This window comes from Lepus europaeus, chromosome 11 (assembly GCF_033115175.1).
Source record: "Lepus europaeus isolate LE1 chromosome 11, mLepTim1.pri, whole genome shotgun sequence".
NCBI classification, from domain to species: domain Eukaryota; kingdom Metazoa; phylum Chordata; class Mammalia; order Lagomorpha; family Leporidae; genus Lepus; species Lepus europaeus.
Genome location: NC_084837.1, coordinates 57,109,751 through 57,130,213, shown reverse-complemented (window position 1 = coordinate 57,130,213; position 20,463 = coordinate 57,109,751).

Below are 20,463 nucleotides of genomic sequence, written 5' to 3'. Positions count from 1 at the left end.
CTCTCAGTGTCCAGAGCACAGGGAGAACTGGATTAACATGTTTTACAGTACTTTTGTCTTTGTTGTTAATTAGTTCAGTCAGATTTTTTTCTTTATTTGTTTCTCCTTGCCATTCCATTTTGAACTTTAGAAAACCACTTGAATCCTTCCTGATAAGCCTTAAAAGAATGTCATTTTATCATGAATATGTGGAACTCTATTTTGAAATTAAATTCTATGTAATTTTTTAAAGTCATCAGCTTTAAAATATCCTGAGAATATAAACCACTCCATGACAATTTCCATACATCTCTTCATCTTCTCATACTGAAATCTATTCTTCTTTAAGCATGGAGAGACAAGAAAATTTTTACTTTGAATTTTATGATTTCACTCTTTAGTTTTATTGCAGCAACATTTTTTCCTGCTTCTTGTTCATTTCAAATATGTAATGTTTCTGCTACATTGTGGATCAAATGACTGCCATGGGCTGGCCTGCCAACCCCAGCATCATCCATAATAACTTTTTTCTGTAGAAAAGAAATCTTTAGTCGCAATCTGCCTCAAAATCTTTTGGAATTTAGCACATTGGTAGGTTGTGGTTTCTCCATTGAGATTAGGAAACCGTTCATGTATTCTTCAGCAAGTATTTGCTGAGTAACAGTTGTCAGGATCAACTTCAGGCTCTGAGAACGAGGAGTAAGAGGAATTGGATTTCTGTCTTCAGTAAGTTTATAATCTATGTGTAAATTTTGCTAAAAATCTGAGTGTTCCTCTTTCTGCCTCTCCCACATTGCCCCTTGTGAAAACAAGTAAATTCTATTTATGATCTTAAGTACATATAAAGTAGTTATGATGAGAAAAATAAATTGATTATTTTTCTGAAAACACTTCATAGATATAAGAAATATTTTGTCATGTTAGTTTCCTTAAATACTCAATGGAAATCTATTTTTTCTTTTTTCTTTTCTTTTTTTTTTTTTTTTGACAGGCAGAGTTAGACAGTGAGAGAGAGACAGAGAGAAAAGTCTTCCTTTTCCATTGGTTCACCCCCCAAATGGCTGCTACGGCTGGCGCACTGCGCTGATCCGAAGCCAGGAGCCAGGTGCTTCCTCCTGGTCTCCCATGCGGCTGCAGGGCTCAAGAACCTGGGCCATCCTCCACTGCCTTCCAGGGCCACAGCAGAGAGCTGGACTGGAAGAGGGGCAACCGGGATAGAATCCGGTGCCCCAACCAGGACTAGAACTCGGGGTGCCGGCGCCGCAGGCGGAGGATTAGCCAAGTGAGCTGCAGCGCCGGCCAGAAATCTATTTTTTTCAATAACATTTTCCTTTTTAATTAGCTTCTCTCCATCTCAAAGAGATTTGTAATACACTTCTATTTCATATCATCTACATCATTCCTTGACCATTCCTCTGGAAGGCATTCCACAAATTAATGCTTATTTCTATAACTCTTTTATTTTCTGTAGGCTAGATGAGAGAAGATCTATCCATTATTTGAGGTCTCATTGATTGTTTTCCACCAACAAAAATGATAATGGGTCTGAAGATATAAGATCTTTAAGGGTATACATTCTTGAGCATTTAATATGCATATTAGTGGTCTTAAATGATTATCATTTAATCAGATCAGATTTATTCTTGGTAACTAATGGATGTATCTGTAAAATGGAATTTGTCCATTAATGATGGAAAGGTTTCTAAAGATCTTTTAACATGAGATAAAGCAGTAGATCAACAGAAGATAGCTATATTTTATAATAATCACCCTGAAAGAGCAATTTCAAGTAATAATTATCCACTCAGGAATGATGGGGGAATTTCTAATGGCTGTAGCTGTAGAATCATTTACCAAGTGGCAAGACAAACCTGCTATTTTCTGAAGCTTAAAATGGAAACATTCTTTAATGGGAAAATAATGTGTTAATTTACTCTGTTAAAATTTTTTAAATTAAATTAATAAAGTGCAGTGCTTCCATCTTTACAGTTTTACTCACTATTTTCTTAACAATAACTTTTAAAATCTATCCTTCATGAAGGAAAAGCTTGCAAAACAGTAAGTGAATTCCTTTTATGTTCCCATGGAAGTCATCCTTCTATAAAATATATTTTAACTTTCCTAATAAAATTATTTTTAATGCCATCCTTTCAACTTCGGATTTTTTTTTTTTCTCTCCTCTAAATCTTCAATTTAAGTTGGTTCTTTATTTTGTAGCTTGTCTGATTGTGGATCTACCCTTTGAGAAACTGGTTATACTAGCCAGAAAAAAAAAGAAAGAAAGAAAAGCAAGGACAGTTTATTGAAGCCAAAGAGGAACACACAGATCAGCTTCTACTATTTGGAGTTAATAAAGGGAAATACAGTATTACCTGCCAACTTATTTATTTACTTACTATTAACCTGAGTGAGCATCTACTGTAAACAGACACTAGCTCAGGGAGCTGAAGGAAGGCCCAAGGATGTCAACATGCAAAGGAAATTAGGGTCCAGTGTACACTGAACACTAGAACTGTATAAGTGGTGCCCTAGGAGCAAGGGAAAGATCACTAAATTCTCACAACACTGTTGTAATTTCAATTAAATAGGTTATCCCACTGAGTAGGCTTCCTAGGATTTCATGACTTCTCTTACCAGGGAACTTCTTAATTATATGAGTCTGTCAAAAGCTAGAGCTGCCTTTAGAAACTCCCATGGAAAGCTTCTAAAAATAACCTCTCATAGCTTTTTAGAGTATCTATAAACCTCAACCTGTTTTCCCACTGCTAACTTATAGTATCTTTTTGGCAAAAATCATAGATCCTTACCAATCAGTTTAAATGCCAATGATTTTTACTGTTCTCAGGTGACTTCTGTTATAAGAAATCCACTAAATTTCAAGTATATACATATGCTCGAGACATTCATTGAATACAGTTAAGCCCACTGGACTCTTATTCAACTCAACTGGATTTTTATGGAACCAGCTTTCTCAATAGGGATATCATCAAACCTAAAGATACTAAAACTAAGGCTTAACAGCCCACCTGCTGGACCAAACAGGAACCAGAATCTTTTTATAATCTCAGACTGAATCTCTATACCCATTAAACATAACTCCATATTCCTCCCTTCCCTGGCCCATGATAACCACCACTTAACTGTCTGCATGAATTGTTCTACTCTACATACTACCTATAAATGGAATGTGTCATTTTGTGTATGCCTTGTTTAATTTACCGTAACTTCTTGGTAAATAAGCTCCTCTTTGCCTGTCTAGTCACACACTCAACTTTGATATTTTCATGTATGATAATTTTCATATTTTGATTCTGACATGCCTAAGGTCCATTATATGTCATTTTAATTTAAAATTTATGGTATTTACTATGTGTCCAACATTATTCTTAGAACTTTGGAAATATGAACCCATGTAATTTAATGATTTGTAATGTTTCCAAATCAAGAATTAGAATCACAAATATTTTTCAAAGCATCATTTAACCAGTGAATGGACTTAGCTGACTGCCTAGTATTCACATCTCACAATCTATAACTTTCATTACCATCCATCTCTATTTTTTCACCTCTCAATAGTAACCGTAATTAAGATTTATGGAAAAAATTCTCAAAATAGAAAGCAAATTGCTAAAGCTGATTATAGAAAAAAGAGGAAGAAGAGTAATTTGGTTAATTAATATTTGTTAGCCAGGAAGTAGAAAATTTTTAATCAATAGATTAAATGGTGAATGGTGGAAAGTTGAATTTGGTAGTGGATCAGAGGTGTAATATGAAAGAATTAACAGAACTTTCTATGCAATGCAAAAAAAAGCTATTTGAGGGAGAATTTTCATGCCTCCATGAATGTAATAATTGCATACCATTGGTGTTAAAACAATACGTGCAAGAAAAAAACTATCAATGGAAAAGTAACCAAGGAGAAAGTCAGAAGTCAGAATAAAGGCATAGCAAGCATTCCCATACATATCAAATAGGGAATTTACAAAAAACTCCAAATCTACCTTTTAAAATGTCAGAGATATACCACATTTTTAATGTGGTATTTTGTACATATATAATTTTAATAATTTAATAATATAGTATTAAAACATGTAATACATATTTATTATATAATTTAATAGTTCAATAAGGTTGATATTTTAATACATAATTTAATAATAGTTTTAATATGCCACATTTTTTTAAAGATTTTATTTAATTATTTGAGAGGTAGAGTTACAGACAGTGAGACGGAGAGACAGAGAGAAAGGTCTTCCATCCGTTAGTTCACTCTCCAAATGGCCACAACGGCCAGAGCTGCGTCGATCTGAAATCAGGAGCCAGGAGCTTCTTCCAGGTCTCCCACGTGGGTTCAGGGGCCCAAGCACTTGGTCATTTTCTACTGCTTTCCCAGGCCACAGCAGAGAGCTGGATTGGAAGAGGAGCAGCCAGGACTAGAACTGGTGCCCATATGGGATGCCAGCGCTGCAGGTGGAAGATTAACCTGCTGCGTCACGGTGCCGGCCCCAATATGCCACATTTTAATATTACACAATTTTGTTCTCTGAATATTTTTGTTACTTTTATTGTGGTAAAATATAACAAAAGTATAAAAGTATAATTTTAGTATTTTAATATATAGTTTAATATATAACATAATTTTAATGTCACATTTTAATATTACATAATTTTGTTACTCGATATTTTTATTATTTTTTATTGTGGTAAAGTATAATAAAAGTATAAAAGTTACCCTTTTGACCATTTTTAATTACACTGTTCAGTTACATTACCTACATTCACATTGCTGTGCAGTCGTCATCTTGGTCTGCCTCCAGAAATTTTTCAACATCCCAGATTGAATCGCTTCACCCATTAAACAGTAACTCCACATTTCTCTCTTCTCTAGTCCCTGATAACCACTATTTTACTTTCTGTCTCCATGAACTGGACTAGTCTACATACTATATTAGTGGAATCATGTACTACTTGTCCTTTTGTCTATGCCTTGTTTTATTTACAACAATGTCTTCAAGACTCATCCATATTATTGCATGTGTCAGAATTTCATTCCATTTTAAGGCTGAAAAATATTCCACTGTACATATTATATGCTGCATTTTGTTTGTCCATTAAGCTGCCAATGGTTATTTGGGAGTATTCCCATATTTTTACTTTTGTAAATAATCTTACTGTTAACACAATGTACAAGAAATATTTGTTTAAGTTCCTGCTTTCAGCTCTTTTGGTTATACACATAGAAGTGAAATTGCTGGCTTATATTGTGCTTCTATGTTTAATTTTTGAGAAACTATCATATTTCAAAATGAATATTTTTATTGGGACAAATACAATTACAATGAGAACAAGCTTAAATGCAAAGAATCATTATCTTCACTCCTAGCTTTAGTAAAATAACAGAAATAACAGTCATCACATCCACCTTTTTTTTCTTTTTTTAAGATTCACCTATTTATTTGAAAGGCAGTTACAGAAAAAGGGAGAGACGGAGAAAGGAGATCTTCTTTCCACTGGTTCACTCCTCAGATGGCCTCAATGGACAGGATTGGGCCAGGTACTGAATCTAGGAGCCTGGAACAGTATCCAGGTCTCCCAGATGGGTGTCAAGGACCCAAGTACTTGTACCATCATTCATTGCTTTCCCACGTACATTAGCAGAGAGCTGGATTGGAGGGGGAGCAGCTGGGACTTGAACCAGCACCCGCATGGAATGTCAGCATTGCAGGTCACTTTGACTTCCTGTACCACAATGCCCGCCCCCACATCCACTCTTTAGTAATTATTTGCTGATTCAAACATCTTGCACAAGTTCCATGTTTCCAGTCCAGAGCGTCTATAATTATATGTGCTCTCTCTCATCTCTCCCTGGAAGTTGTTCATTGATTTTTCTTGGAGATTCATGGCCTCTGGTTCTTTTTTTTTTTTTTTTTTTTTTTTTTTTGACAGGCAGAGTGGACAGTGAGAGAGAGAGACAGAGAGAAAGGTCTTCCTTTTGCCGTTGGTTCACCCTCCAATGGCCGCCACGGCTGGCGCACTGCGGCCGGCGCACCACGCTGATCCAAAGCCAGGAGCCAGGTGCTTCTCCTGGTCTCCCATGCAGGTGCAGGGCCCAAGTACTTGGGCCATCCTCTACTGCACTCCCTAGCCACAGCAGAGAGCTGGCCTGGAAGAGGGGCAACCGGGACAGGATCGGTGCCCCGACCGGGACTAGAACCTGGTGTGCCGGCGCCGCAAGGCAGAGGATTAGCCTATTGAGCCGCGGCGCCGGCTCTGGTTCTTAATTATTAACTCTATATTGGTGGCAGAGACCCAAAAGCACAAGATTATCTACTGTGAAATTTGTTCACCAGAATTTAGGTTCACATTTTTGTTGGTCTGTAGCTTTTTACTTACTTCCTCATCTAAGAAATGAATGACAGTTGTTGTTTTTTTTTTTTTAATTAATTAATTGGGGTCGGCGCTGTGGCGCACCAGGTTAATGCCCTGGCCTGAAGCACAGGCATCCCATATGAGCTCCGGTTCTAGTCCTGGCTGCTCCTCTTCTGATCCAGCTCTCTGCTGTGGCCTGGGAAAGCAGTAGAAGATGGCCCAAGTGCTTGAGCCCCTGCACCCACTTGGGAGTCCAGAAGAAGCTCCTGGCTTCAGATCGGTACAACTACGGCTGTTGAGGTCATCTGGGGAGTGAACCAGTGGATGGAAGACCTCTCTCTCTGGCTCTACCTCTCTCTCTAACTCTTTCAAATAAATAAAATAAATCTTTTTAAAAATTAATTAATTATTATTTATTAGATTTATTTATTATAATAATTAATGAATTAATTATTAGAAAGGCAGAGTTACAAAGAGAGGGGGAGAGACACACAGAGAGATCTTCCATCTGCTGGTTCACTCCCCAAATGACTGCAATAACCAGGACTGGGCCAGGCTTAAGCCAGGAGCCAGGAGCTTCATCCAGGTGTTCCACGTGAGTGTAGGAGCCCAAGTACTGAGGCCATCCTCTGCTGCTTTCCCAGGTACATTAGCATGGAGCTGAATTGGAAGTGAAGCAGCAGGGACATGAACCAGTGCCCATATGGGATGACGGTATCACAGGAGGCTTAACCCACTGCACCGCAACACTGCCTCATGAATGACAGTTCTAATCAGAGTCTGTCAATTTTTTATTTGGGTGGCTTATTTTACAATTCTTTAAATCTACACTTGTAATGATAAAACACTTAAATTGTTAGCAATCACTTTTCCTCCTTTTATTACAGTATTGTCTGTTGTATTTACACTTGGTTTCTTAAATATTTATACAAATACTATCTATTATAAAGATTTTTCAAAATCCTTTTAGATCAAAAGCCTAGCTCAAGTATCAACAGCCATTAAAATTATACATTTGTGAGAAATAACTTTTGACCTCGAAGTTCATAGAGCAATCAAATGCCAGACAGGCCGTTTTGCATGTCTCATTAACAGCCAAACTGTGGTTTGTTTTACAATAATGTCAGGGATGAAAAATGAGGGGAAAACAAGGAAGTTGAAATAAACCTTTTTTCCTAAATTATTTTATTTATGCATTAAACTGCAGCCCAGTAATGACCCATATTCTGTAATAATATTTACTTAACTCTGAAAATATCTGTACCATCACAGATTGTTATAGTGTAAATTAATTAGGAATAACATTCTTATTCTATGGTCATGATAGTGTGTTCCTCCAAACTTGAAATCTGCTTTTAGTTACTCAGTTGCAGATCCTTAACTCAGATCTTTAGTTATGCAAGTTCATTTATTCTGAAACAAATAAAATTTTTCTTTTAGGTAAGGAGTGCCTTTCAAAGAATCATTAATAAAATACTAATGAGGTATCTTGGACTTGGAAGAATACTTGTGTCGCCCTTAAGAGTTTAACAGAAAGATACAATATATCAAAATAAGAGTTTCTATCAAACACACAAATACAACATGTTCCTGACCAAGTTGGAACATTCTAAACTAGTTGAAATTTTTCCTAATTTGTTTTTTGGTAAATCACCAGTGATTATTGATGATACTTTATGAACCAAAGATCTGATTTTCTCATTGAGCCTTGGATTCAGCTGACGTACCTTTAGAAAGAGAAATTGACACTCATTGTTGGATTGGGAGCCTAAATGACCTTAAAATTTTTAAACATTTATTTGTTCACTTGAAAGAACAGCAGAGAAAGACAAAGAGATCTTCCATCTGTTGCTTCAATCCCCACACAGCCACAACAGCAAAAGATAGGCCAGGCCAAAGCCAAAAGCCAAGAACTCCTTTTTGGTGCCCCACATAGGTGACTAGGGCCCAAGTACTTCAACCGTCTTCTGCTGCCTTGCCAGATGCATTAGCAGGAAGTTGGATTTCAAGTGGAGTAGCCAGGACTCCAACCAACACTCTGATGTGACATGCTGGTGTCATAAGCAGCGGCTTAACCCACTGCACCACAAGTGCCGGCCCCAACCTTCCTCCTTTAATTGTGAGGATATGAATGGTCTATTTCTGCAACCATGCATATATACAAATAAAATGAATGTCAATGAAATGAAAAGGCTAATTGAATAAATGTAAATACAATATAAGGACAATCACAGGAATCCAAAAATATGTAATAAGTTTAAAGTGAGACTAAGAAGCAAATCAGACTATGGATTAATAATCATTCAAGGGGCCAGCACTGTGGTGTAGCAGCTAAAGCCACTGCCTGCAGCATCAGCATCCCATATAGGCTCTGGTTCAATTCCCCACTGTCCCACTTCCAACCCAGCTCCCTGCTAATGGCCTGGGAAAGCAGTGGAAGATGACCCAAGTACCTGGGCCCCTGTACCCATGTGGGAGACCCAGATGAAGCTCCTGGCTCCTGGCTTTGGATGGGCCCTGCTCCTGCCATTGCAGCCCATTTGGGAAGTGAACCAGCAGATGGAAGATCTCTTACTTTTGCGCTCTCTCTCTCCCTCCCTCCCTCCCTCTCTGTAATCCTAGTTTTCAAATAAATACATAACCTTTTTTAAAAATAAAAATAGAATTTCAACTCAGTACAATAAAATTTTATCTAAGGCCATTTGTTGGCATCAAATGAAGGCTCTGTGATAATACAAAACATAAGAAGGACAAATAAAAGGCTGTTAAAATTGGCAAGAGCCAAAACTGTTTTTTAAATTCAGTGACAAATCCATTCTCCAGCTAGGATCACATATGGCTTTATGACCGTTGCACCATTTCAAACTGGCAGTTGCTATGCTCCGGCATCTGAAATACTGATAGATAAAAGTCAGTGAATGATCTGTAAAGAACCTCACAAAATTGTCTGGTCTGCCCCCCAAACAGAGGGACATGTAAACCATTTAAGACAAAATATCACTTCTCTAATTTTAGAAATCTTAAGGAAAATTACTGCTGCAGTAAAGGTGATTTAGTGCATTTGACTGTTTTGCTTTGTAGCCCAGGAGTTCAAACTACAATTTTATTTAAACCAGCTTAGAAATTCTTTCTGTCTGAAATTTTCACTTTTTATTTGATCATCGGGACTGCTGGCTTGATTTTAATTCTTAAAAACAACAACAACTTACACTTGGGCTATAACCCAATATGATTAATTCCAGTCCAGGCAAGATTTTATGATCCAGTGTCAAATCCTTGAAAAATGAGAGGAAAGAGAAGTCTAACTACGACATGGATACATTTTGGACAGGATGCTAACCATTTAAATAAGCTGTGTCTTTAAGCATAAAAACTAATTGTATTTTCCTTTTCTGATATGAGCATGTGAAACTTTTTATTCAGAGCCAAATGTATTTTATACTCTGGATTTAAACTAACCCTCCAAAAAGGAATGAAAGAGCATTACCCATGCATGCAATAGATTTTTAGGCAAGTTTAAACCAAAGAAGAAAAATCCCACCATCCAGTCATTTTTTGAGCATGAGTTACATTCAACACATAAATCCTTCATTATTCACACATGGAAGTATGTATTTAATGATTAAGTCCCTAAGGATTTATTCAGTTGAATAATCTAAATTTCTTAAGAAAGGCAAATGAAATGTTTTTAATTCTTTAAAGGACAAATTACAAAGCATGTAAAAAAATAATACAGGCTCTTAGTTCTTAAAACTATATCTACAATTTGCCTATCCAATGGTTTGTTCATCTGGATATCAGTAACACACAGACTTGATCTAATAATGGCTAATTATGCAGTTGTTTATCAGCTCATTTGAAACATTTTGAGATTCAGTCTAGCTCAGCAAATTACTGTGCTTAAGGCAGTTCTACGTTCTAGAAAATTATAATATCCCCAGAAGGCAAAGAATTAATAATAAAAATCCTCTTTTGTAAAAGATTATCATTGCAGAGCAAATGGAGCAGATCTTCTCTATCCTACTGCATTTAATATTCTCATTTTCCCCCTGAAACTTTGATGGAGAGGCAATGAGAATATCTCTGTTTTATTAACTTATTAAGAGGCACATTTATGGAACTCAGGCACTATATTGATTCCTAAAGCTGCACTGCTGCTAAGAGCCAATAATCACAGAAGAACAGGATGATTCAATTTGTTATCCTAGAAAGTTTCTGAAAATTAGTAGAGCCCAAATTTTCTCCCAATTTGAAAAGCTTGGTGACTTAACTCCTCTAACCCTCAATTTATGTATCTGTAAGATAGGGATAATAACAAAAGGCAGTCTGTGGATGTTGTGAGGATTAAATGAGATAATGCATGTAATACAATGCCTGCATATATTAAGCAATGCTATCTTGGTTATTATTATGGCTATCACTAGTATTATCATTGTTACTGCTTGTGGCTCAGAGATCAAATAAAACTTTGTGCATTTAATTAGATATTTGCCAAAATAGTTTTGCAACTTCTCAGTATAAATGTTTTCATATCAGCCAGAAGTCTAAAATGGACTTAATGCTTCAGCACTTTTTAGTCCAAAACTGCTTCACCAAGCCAACATCAAACCAACCAGAATGGGTGAGCTACTAGTGTATAAGATAAATCATTTAGCCCCTCATTTGGAATTACTTATAGAAGCTGTATTTGACAACCTGGTATTTTAAAAAGCACCAGTGGTTCTATTGAACTATGTTGAAGAGATTTGAATTTTTCCTTCATAATTCAGATTTTGCCATAGATTTTGCCACTTACATTTCCCCCACATTAGAGTACTGCATCATATTTAAAGAAGAAAAAATATTTTAAAACTACCCAGATGCCATAGCTAGAACATATGAGACTGTTTGCTTTATGGCATTATTTGCACAGAATACATATGTATCATTTCATGTATTTTGTCACCCAAGACTACTTTTTAACTTCCTGTAAAATTAGTTTGTCACCTTATTCTGTAAATATGGCTGGAGTCTTTTTATCCTCCGTATATTCAAGGACTTTGGATAATAAATGCTCCTTAAAAGCCCACCCTAAGCTAAACTTTAAGACTAACCCTTGCAATTTGTGCCTTCTAGATATTTCTGTACTTCTTGATTCACAAAACAACTCATGTTGCAAGATATTTGAACTGGGTGGATGACAGATTGTTAAGCTTTCATAACCCTAAAATGTGAAAAGCAAGCTAAACAGTAAGAGCTAAGTATATGATTTAGCTGCTTTTCACTACACCACATATCTTGGGTCTTTTTCCTGTTTTAAAACAGACTTGTTCTTCAATTTAGAAATACCAAGGAATAACCTCTTCTTTGCTATTCTTCAATTTTTCCCAGGGAAAATGAAACCCATTGTAGGGGTTACATATGTAGAAGAGTAAAATGGGAGCAGCCAAGCTAAAATTTCATGTAGGGTTGCAGAAGTTAGCAACTGGAAAAGTGGAAACCTGGGAGAAAGCAGTGACTCTGCCATGAATTTTTACTCTGCAGCTAATGGGACTTCAGCATGCTGGAGAATAATTTGACCTCCGTCCTCAATAGAAACTGTTAAAATGTGTTATTGTCACTCTCTTTATTATTCAGGTGGTTTAGAAAATGCTAACCTGAAAGGGGCAAAGTTTCTTTCACCAAAGTTTTCCAGAATTCCAATCAAGCCCATTACCACCACGCTGTGAAAGCACCACTTTTCATCACTACCATCACAGCTGCGGTTGTGCTGTTGTTATGGTTTAATCTCCCTGTGTTCAGCCTGCCATAATCACCATAATTCACCCTAATGTTCTGTGATTAGCAGCCTCTGTTGTGGTGAGAATTAAACATCACTCACATAGCGACTGTGACCTTTCACCCCTCTTGAAATCAGCCAGGGTTGCATTGACGGAGAGACAAAATACAGAAACTCACATGGTGCTGCCTGCACTCTCTCAGGCTGGGGATAAATGAAAAATTTCACTTTCCAACTGTATGTGTTGATCTCTCAGCAACCATATAATGAAAATTCAATTCCTACACCCCCCTCAAAAGCTAATTTATTCTCATCCCAGAAAGATTTAAAAAGGATTCAGTCATGTGTTGTTGTAGTGTTAGTACAGAAGGCAAAGTGACATTGCTAATGGAAAGATAACAGTTCTTAAATATCATTTGCAACATTTTCAGTAGATTAAATGCATGTTGGGAATATAAAGGAAAAGTTTGGGAATTTGGTGCTTCTTTGTCTTAGATTGAAGTCAGCACAGGTGTGACAAGACCCCTCAGCGACAACTGGCAAGAAAGTACAAATAACTAACCACCCTCTTTATTGAAGGAAATATATCTTCTTCTATGCCAGTGTCCTGAGTTTTGTGGAACACTGTTAATTACAAACACTACAGGAATCTGTTACTTAATTTCACAGATTTTCAGATCATAGAAGCCATTATTCAGAATTAGAAAATTGTTTCCTGACAACTAATATAGCAGGATTGAAAGTGATAAACAGTAGATTTAAAAATGGATGAAAAAAACAGGCATTTATTATGTTAATATTTACCACTCCTAAATTTTGATGATATTGACATTTGTAGCATGATGAGTTAAATTTTCTTTGGCACAATACAGACATATCTGCATTTTTTCTAATTACCACTTCCTCCAAGTCAGCACAAAGAGAAATAGACTTACATGGTTCAGCTCAATTTCCACAGCTTGACAGGCATTGATATCAAAATTAATTCTGAGATGAAGCTTCATAAAAGAAAATTCTATTTGACAAAAGAACTGTTGGGCTTGTATCCTAGTTGCATTTGCATTGTGAAGTCACATTTTTATTGTACATAAAATACACGTAATGCCTAAGGAGAGATTGAACACCCACGGAGAGTTCATTTGAGGCATCCTGATAGTATCTGCCATATGCAAGGGAAGCAGAAGACGTTTTTATGACATCTTCAGAACTTGAAGATTGAATTACAGTTTTAGTAATCATCAGTTCCCCTTCTCCAGTGTCACTTTTTGGAAATATATTGCATAAAAAAGACTTATGGTACCAGTTTTATAAGCTCGCAATAAAAATATAACAACTGTTGTATTAAATTATTTAAGTTGTAAACCATCGTGGAAAAGGAGAAAAAGTTTTATCGACATGTAGGCTGAAAAACTGATTATGATGGAGAGCAAAATGTATTGTGCTGATTACTCCCAAGTTTTTTCCTGGTTTAGCATATTGTAAATCTTCAGAGTATCTTTTGGATCAAGGCCTGTGTAGGTGAGGTTCTTTATTGATTATTTAGAACTGGCCAATGGCAAGAGAAAAATAAAACATATATAGTTCCAGGTTCCCATTTATTTTAGCAGACTTGTGCATGCAAACAAAGTAAGAAAAAAGGAAAATAGAGATTTAAGCTTAAGTAGAAGATGCTAACTGAAACAAACCTAGTTAAAAAAAAAAAAAATGGCCACATTCCTCCAAAGTAAGTCAGACTCTAGAGATTATCTAATCTTTCTTGAATTTTTTTTTCCTTACCCAAATTTATTTAAGGGCATGCATGATCTCTGCTTTTTAGCAGACTACCTTTTTATTCTGTGGCTATGTGCAAAACATTCTAAGATGTTTTGTCTCCTCCAAAATGCCTCCATAGCCTCTGTAGTCACTCTATCAGCAGATCTACCTTTCTAAAACCAGACTTCTTCCAGGACTTTTCATCAGTTGGTGTCTCCTTTCCTTTGCATGTCTAGCCCCCAAGTAGGAATCTGAGAATATTACTGTGTATTGCTCAGAATGTCAGCATTCCATATGTATGCACTCCCACACTCCCCCAGCCTTCATGACGGCTGCATACTGACACATAGCTCAGATCAGCCAGCCCTTCCCATCCAACACATCCAAACACACACCTTGGCCACCTAGTAGAAAAGAGAAATCTGTTTGAATAAATAAAGTTTATCTCTCTAAAGGAAAGTAGAATAGGTTAGCCACAAATTCAGATAAGTACTGTTTGTATACCACGAACTGTGAGATGCAAATGTAGTAGGTCACTTTTCACTCCTGTAGCTATAAAATAAAAACTTTGTAGAACAGAAATAGCTTGTACTACTGAATTAACAAAAGTTACACTAAAGTATCATACAGACACACATACATGTTTGGATTTGAAAGGTGTGCTGATATGTGTGTGTGTGTGTATGTGTGTATCTGTGTAATTACAGCTACAAAATGAAAATCCTCTGGAAAGAACATTGTATCATAGTTCACTCATTTGCAGTGGATCTTTGTTCCTTTTTACTGTGTTAATTTTAGAAATGAGTGTCAAGTTTGAAATTAGATCAGCTAATTGGCATTTTTTGCTGCTTGAACTCTGCACTGGGTCCTCAAATAAACTTATGTGAATGTAGTTTCTATCCCCTTGTGTGAAGAAGCGGCCACACCCCTACAAATAGGAGGGAAAATATAGAATTATTTCAAGTTTTATCTCTTTTGTATATGAAAACAAAATGATGATAATAATTTTAAAAAATAGATAAGCCACGTTTTTCTACCTGGTCAAATAACACAGAGGATACACAGTAACTTGTGGTTAATTAGTTCTTCAGTGTTGCCCAAAACAATAAAGCTAGCACCGTTACTTGCTGCTGTAGATGTTTTTTCCCTCTCACCTAGACCTAACAACACTTTCATAGTAATGAACCTAATAATAGTATAACTTATATGTGCCAAGAACTATGTGATATATTATTTAATCCTCAAAACATCATCATCTCTCTCTCTCCTTTCTCACTCTCTGTAACTCTAGCTTTCAAATCAATAAATAACCTTTTTTAAAAAAGAGAAAGAAAAGAAAAGAGGCCAGAGTTGTGGCACAGCAGGTTAAACCACCACATGAGATACTGGCATCCTATAGGGGTACTAGTTAAGAGTCCTGGCTGCTCCACTTCTAATCCAGCTCCTTGCTAATGCACCTAGGAAACAGCAGAAGAAGACCCAAGCATTGGGACCCTGTACCCACATGGGAGACCCGTATGAACCTCCCGGCTCCTAGCTTCAGCCTGGCCCATCCCTGGCTATTGCAGCCATTTGGGAGTATACCAGCAGATGGAAGGTCTCTCTCTCTCTCTGTCTCTCTCTCTCTCTCTTCACACACACACACACACACACACACACCTCTCTATAACTCTGGCTTTCAAATAAATACATAAATCTTAAAAAAATAAATCCTCAAAGCATCTAAATTAAATAAGTGATATTCTGATTTTTTTGGATAAAGGCATTTAAGAATTAGTTAAAAATCACAAAGCTAAAAAGTGTCAGAATCTAGGTTGAAATTAAGCACATGGAATTGGAGTGTTTACCAACCATAATGATATGTAATCATTATTCAATCTCTAAGTCATCATCACCTTTAGGAAAAAAAAAGAATAAGAAGTAAGTGCGAAACATTTCATGTTCCTCTTTGGACTCTCCTAATCACTCATTTGTTATACATTTGTTGATTGCAGATAACAGCCAGATTCTATTCTTGAGGATATAATGATGAATAGTATAGTTAGTGCCTTTATTATCCATTGGAAAGTAAAACCAATAAATGATTCAAACTCAATATGATGTAATTGCAATGTATACAAGACGCTATGGGAGCAATTCAGTGATGGCCTGTCTCCAAAAGAACAGTAGATCTTCTAAGGCAAAATCCAGTAGAGCTTCACTCTCAACTAAGAAGCTCTATGAAAGTAGCTGTCTTCCTCCTCTTAACAAGGTCAATTCTATTCATTTACCTGACACCAAAGGCTCTTCCGCCTTCCCCATACTTTCCCCTGTACTTCCAGATTTATATCTAAGAATCTACACATCAGTTTGGGGCAATTTGGCTCAACAATCTGGAATTGACAATAACTCTCCTGGACTATCCTGACATCTGGAATCCAGAAAAGCAAATTGCTTGGTTTAATTAGAACTTCCTATACCTTCACTTCTAATTCCACAACAAAGATTCTTAAAATGAAGTAGCCACGAACATATGAATAACCAGTAACAAAACCACCAAATCTTGGCCACCCCTAGCACATGACCTCTCCCACTGAGACAATCTGCAAACTTGGCTTCATAGTGTGGACATGGCAGCAGTAGCAATCTATATTGTCTTCTACGCAACAGCCAAATGTAGCAATAGGCTCCCTCTTAGTAGATTAGAAAGCACAGCACAGCAGTCACTAGACATACCAGTCATTATGTTGGGCTTCTTAGATGTATAGTTTTGTAGACAAATCAGAAACTGAAGGCATCTTAGTAAAGAAAAGGCAGCAAAACTTCATAAATTATACAGGATGGCTAGAATCCCTTTTCTTTAATTCTGGGAAACTAAGGCCCTTTCCAGCCTAAGAATGGCCAATACCTTTATGGTAAAAGTCTGATTTTTCTGCAAAGACAGTAAAGAAACAGGTTGTTTGGCCCCTGACAACAAATCTATGGGAGCAGGACTGGAAAGAACTTGAAAACAACATTGCTTTACCAAGGTGAAAAAACAAGACTAATAGAGGTTTCAACAAGTTAAGGGATGAAGCAATGAGAATCTTCAGAGGGTTTCTTTGATCTAGACTGATGAGACCAGGTAGCCACAGAGCAGGGACTATGTACTACCTGATAGATCACTATGTATACTCAGGGTGTGTTTAAAAGAGTCCTATGGCCGGCACCGTGGCTCACTTGGCTAATCCTCTGCCTGTGGCACCAGCACCCCAGGTTCTAGTCCCGGTTGGGGTGCTGGATTCTGTCCCTGTGGCTCCTCTTCCAGTCCAGCTCTCTGCTGTGGCCCGGGAAGGCAGTGGAGGATGGCCCAGGTGCTTGGGCCCTGCACCCACATGGGAGACCAGGAGGAAGCACCTGGCTCCTGGCTTCAGATTGGCGCAGCACACTGGCCATAGCAGCCATTTGGGGGGAACCAACAGAAAAGGAAGACCTTTCTCTCTGTCTCTCTCTCTCTCTCACTGTCTAACTCTGTCTGTCAAAAAAAAGTCCTAAATAGTTTAGGCAACTGAAGGAATCGCACAGGTACACTGTTTCATCAGGGAAGCCATATGACTGATAAGGACCTGGACCTGCAGTTTTTACACCATAAAAAAGATTTGATCATTATAACCTACACTTTAGAAAAGACCTTAAAGACAAATAAAAGAAGGAGATAATCGCACATAAAGTATCTAGGAAACAAATGTCTCTACAGTTTACAAAGAAAAGAATATAGAGCAGCTTGGGGCAGCCAATCAGGAATCAACTGGTTTAGATTTCAGGAAAATGTCATACAAAGATAAATCATTTTTAACTAGAGACAGCAGGCCTTGAAGATACCAACTGCTACTGCTTACCATAGGGAATTGTAAATATGGACATACCTGTGAAAAATCACTAGAATTTCTTATAATGCAATAATTTTTCACTCTCCATATACCCTCTAGCAGTAGGTGGTAATATCTTTATGAGGGGGCTTCCAAAAGTTCATGAAACATGTATACTTTGAGAAAACTGTGCATGTGTTTCAAATGTCTTTTTGCACCAAAATAAGCTTATCTTTTAACTGCATTTTCCGTGTTTTTTTTAAAGTACCCTGTATAGGAGATAATGCATCTATGTAAGAGACCTAGTTGAAAGTACTGGTTTACTTCACACTAGCTGTTCAATAGTCCTCTCAAAACTCCTTTCTGTATTGGAAATAGTGACCTGGGGAGCAAAAGGCTCCTAGCTCAAGAACTGATCCCTTGAGCCATTCAGATCTCAGTCCCTGACGATTTTGATTAATCCATGTTGACAAACCAGATTTGGATCAATAGAAATTATATCTGTACCAAGAAACTAATTGTATGTTTAGTAAGTTCAGTGAAATTTTTGGTGACTTTAAATTTATATGGAAAAGACTCTATTGACTTTTTAAATCAAAATTTGTAACACTTTAGGGTAAAACTGCCTTGGGTTATAATAAGTCATGGTGGCCTGCTTTTTCCCTTGGGAAATGGTTTGTCTGAAAATATCTAATCTGTTTACCCATAAACTACGAATATTCTTTAATTGTTATTTATGGATACTTTAGATCTATTTACATAATGTAAAAAGCACAGAACATGTACCTTTTAAACTATTTTCATACACCATCCCTGTTTAAATGAAGCAGCAAATCACAGCCAATTTCAAGCCACGTTACAATCTCAGCTCAAATTACACAGTGACTTAGAACAGTAAAAAGATGTCCCTAAAGTTGCATCATCTTCAGGATACAGGAGACCTCAGGTGTTAGAGAGCTGCTAAGAAGCAAAGTAGATGAACCAATGAACCAGTGTTGAATTTATATTGTACTTTTCACACAGGCAGATTATCTAGGCCTTCAGTACACCTACACATGAATCCATGTGTGACATCTAACTCTTCGCTTAATTTCCTTATGGACCATTTTTCTGGAAAGGAAGATGGAAAATTTCAGCCAGCCACAAATGGACTGAGACTCGCCAATTTCATTTCACATTGAGCAGGTGTCCCAGACAGGGTTTGAAACCTAGCTACAAAGATGAAAAAAAAAAAAAGAAGAGAAGAGAAAAGGAAGAAAGAAAAGAAAAAGAAAATGCTATAGAGCTAAACAAATGGCCCTGAATAGGAGCTTAGGTAATCAGCTTAAACTGGGTTTGCCTTAGTATTGAGGAGCAAGCTTTGCCTCATAATTCTTCACAATTTAGTATTATTAAAATCCTCTTTTTAGCAGAAACTGCTAACATATTTAATCAAAGGACCTCACTAATCATTTCATTCTCAAGCAGGAAAAAAGTCTAAAGGCTGGGGCTTGAGGTCACAGGTCCATAGGGGAATGCTACAAGGTCTGTATTTTATCAAATGCAGAAACTACAAGAAGTCTTCACCTCTTAACCGTGTTGTTCCTTTTGTGACCAAAAACAGAATGTTCAAACCATTCTGTACTTTAAATGGATAAAAACCCCTTTGAATAATCACTAGAATTCTTTAGCATGCCTGCATTAGTTATATTAAAGATTGTAAGCAGACTATTAGTGTTTATTCTGAATAGTTACACCACTGTGCCATGCACATGTAGGGCAATAGGTGAAATGGTAAAGAGCCCTTGTTTAATAGAATTTACATGCTGTGTGAGTCTAAATTTTTATAAAGCCTAAAACAAATATCCATAAACTTAACAGATATTCAGAAGAATTAAAAAGTTGCTTTTTTTATTTCTTCAAAGGTCATACTTTTTTCCCCATGACATAACAGTAAATAGCATGATAAAATGCCTTCAATATATCATAAATTATATAAAACAACCACTGACTCTTTAGGATAGTTTGAAATATAAATACTTTGAGATTAATGTTGTATATGCTCTTCAAATATGAGCAAGAAATATTGCCGCACTGTTAATTATTCAAATAAATATGATATAAATTAAAAATTAGAATGGTATTAGCCACACTTGGGAAAAAATGATTCTAGAACTATCCAGTTTACTCATAAAACATGTTTGGTTGAAACTGTATAAATTTGAAAATTCACAGTGGACACAAGACTAATGTTAATATATCTGGAAACCTATTTGATTTTGTGTTCTGGATGTCTATAAATTCCCTGATCAGTGGAACATCTTTATAGATTCAAGTAATCCCTCAAGCCATTGATCTGTGTACTACTTATCCTAATATCTTTTAAAAGAAACGAGGGGCTGGTGTTGTGGCTTAGAGAGTAAAACTCACCACTTTCAGCACCAGCATCCCATATGGGCACCGGTTCAAGTCTTGGCTACTCCATTTTCAATCCAGCTCCCTGCTAATACACCTGAGAAAGTAGTGAAAGATGGCCCAAGTCCTTGGACCCTGCACTCACAAAGGAGACCCAGAAGAAGCTCCTGGCTCCTGGCTTCAGACTGGCCCCACTCTGGCTATTGCAGACATCTGGGGAGTGAACCAGCAGTTGAAGATTTCTCTCTGTCTCTCTGTCTCTCTCTCTCTCTCTTCCTCTCTCATACTTTCAAATAAATAAATCTTTAAAAATAAAAAAAATGAACCAATGGAAGGAGGACCTTTCTCTCTGCCTGTCAAATAAATAAAAAAATAAAAAATAAA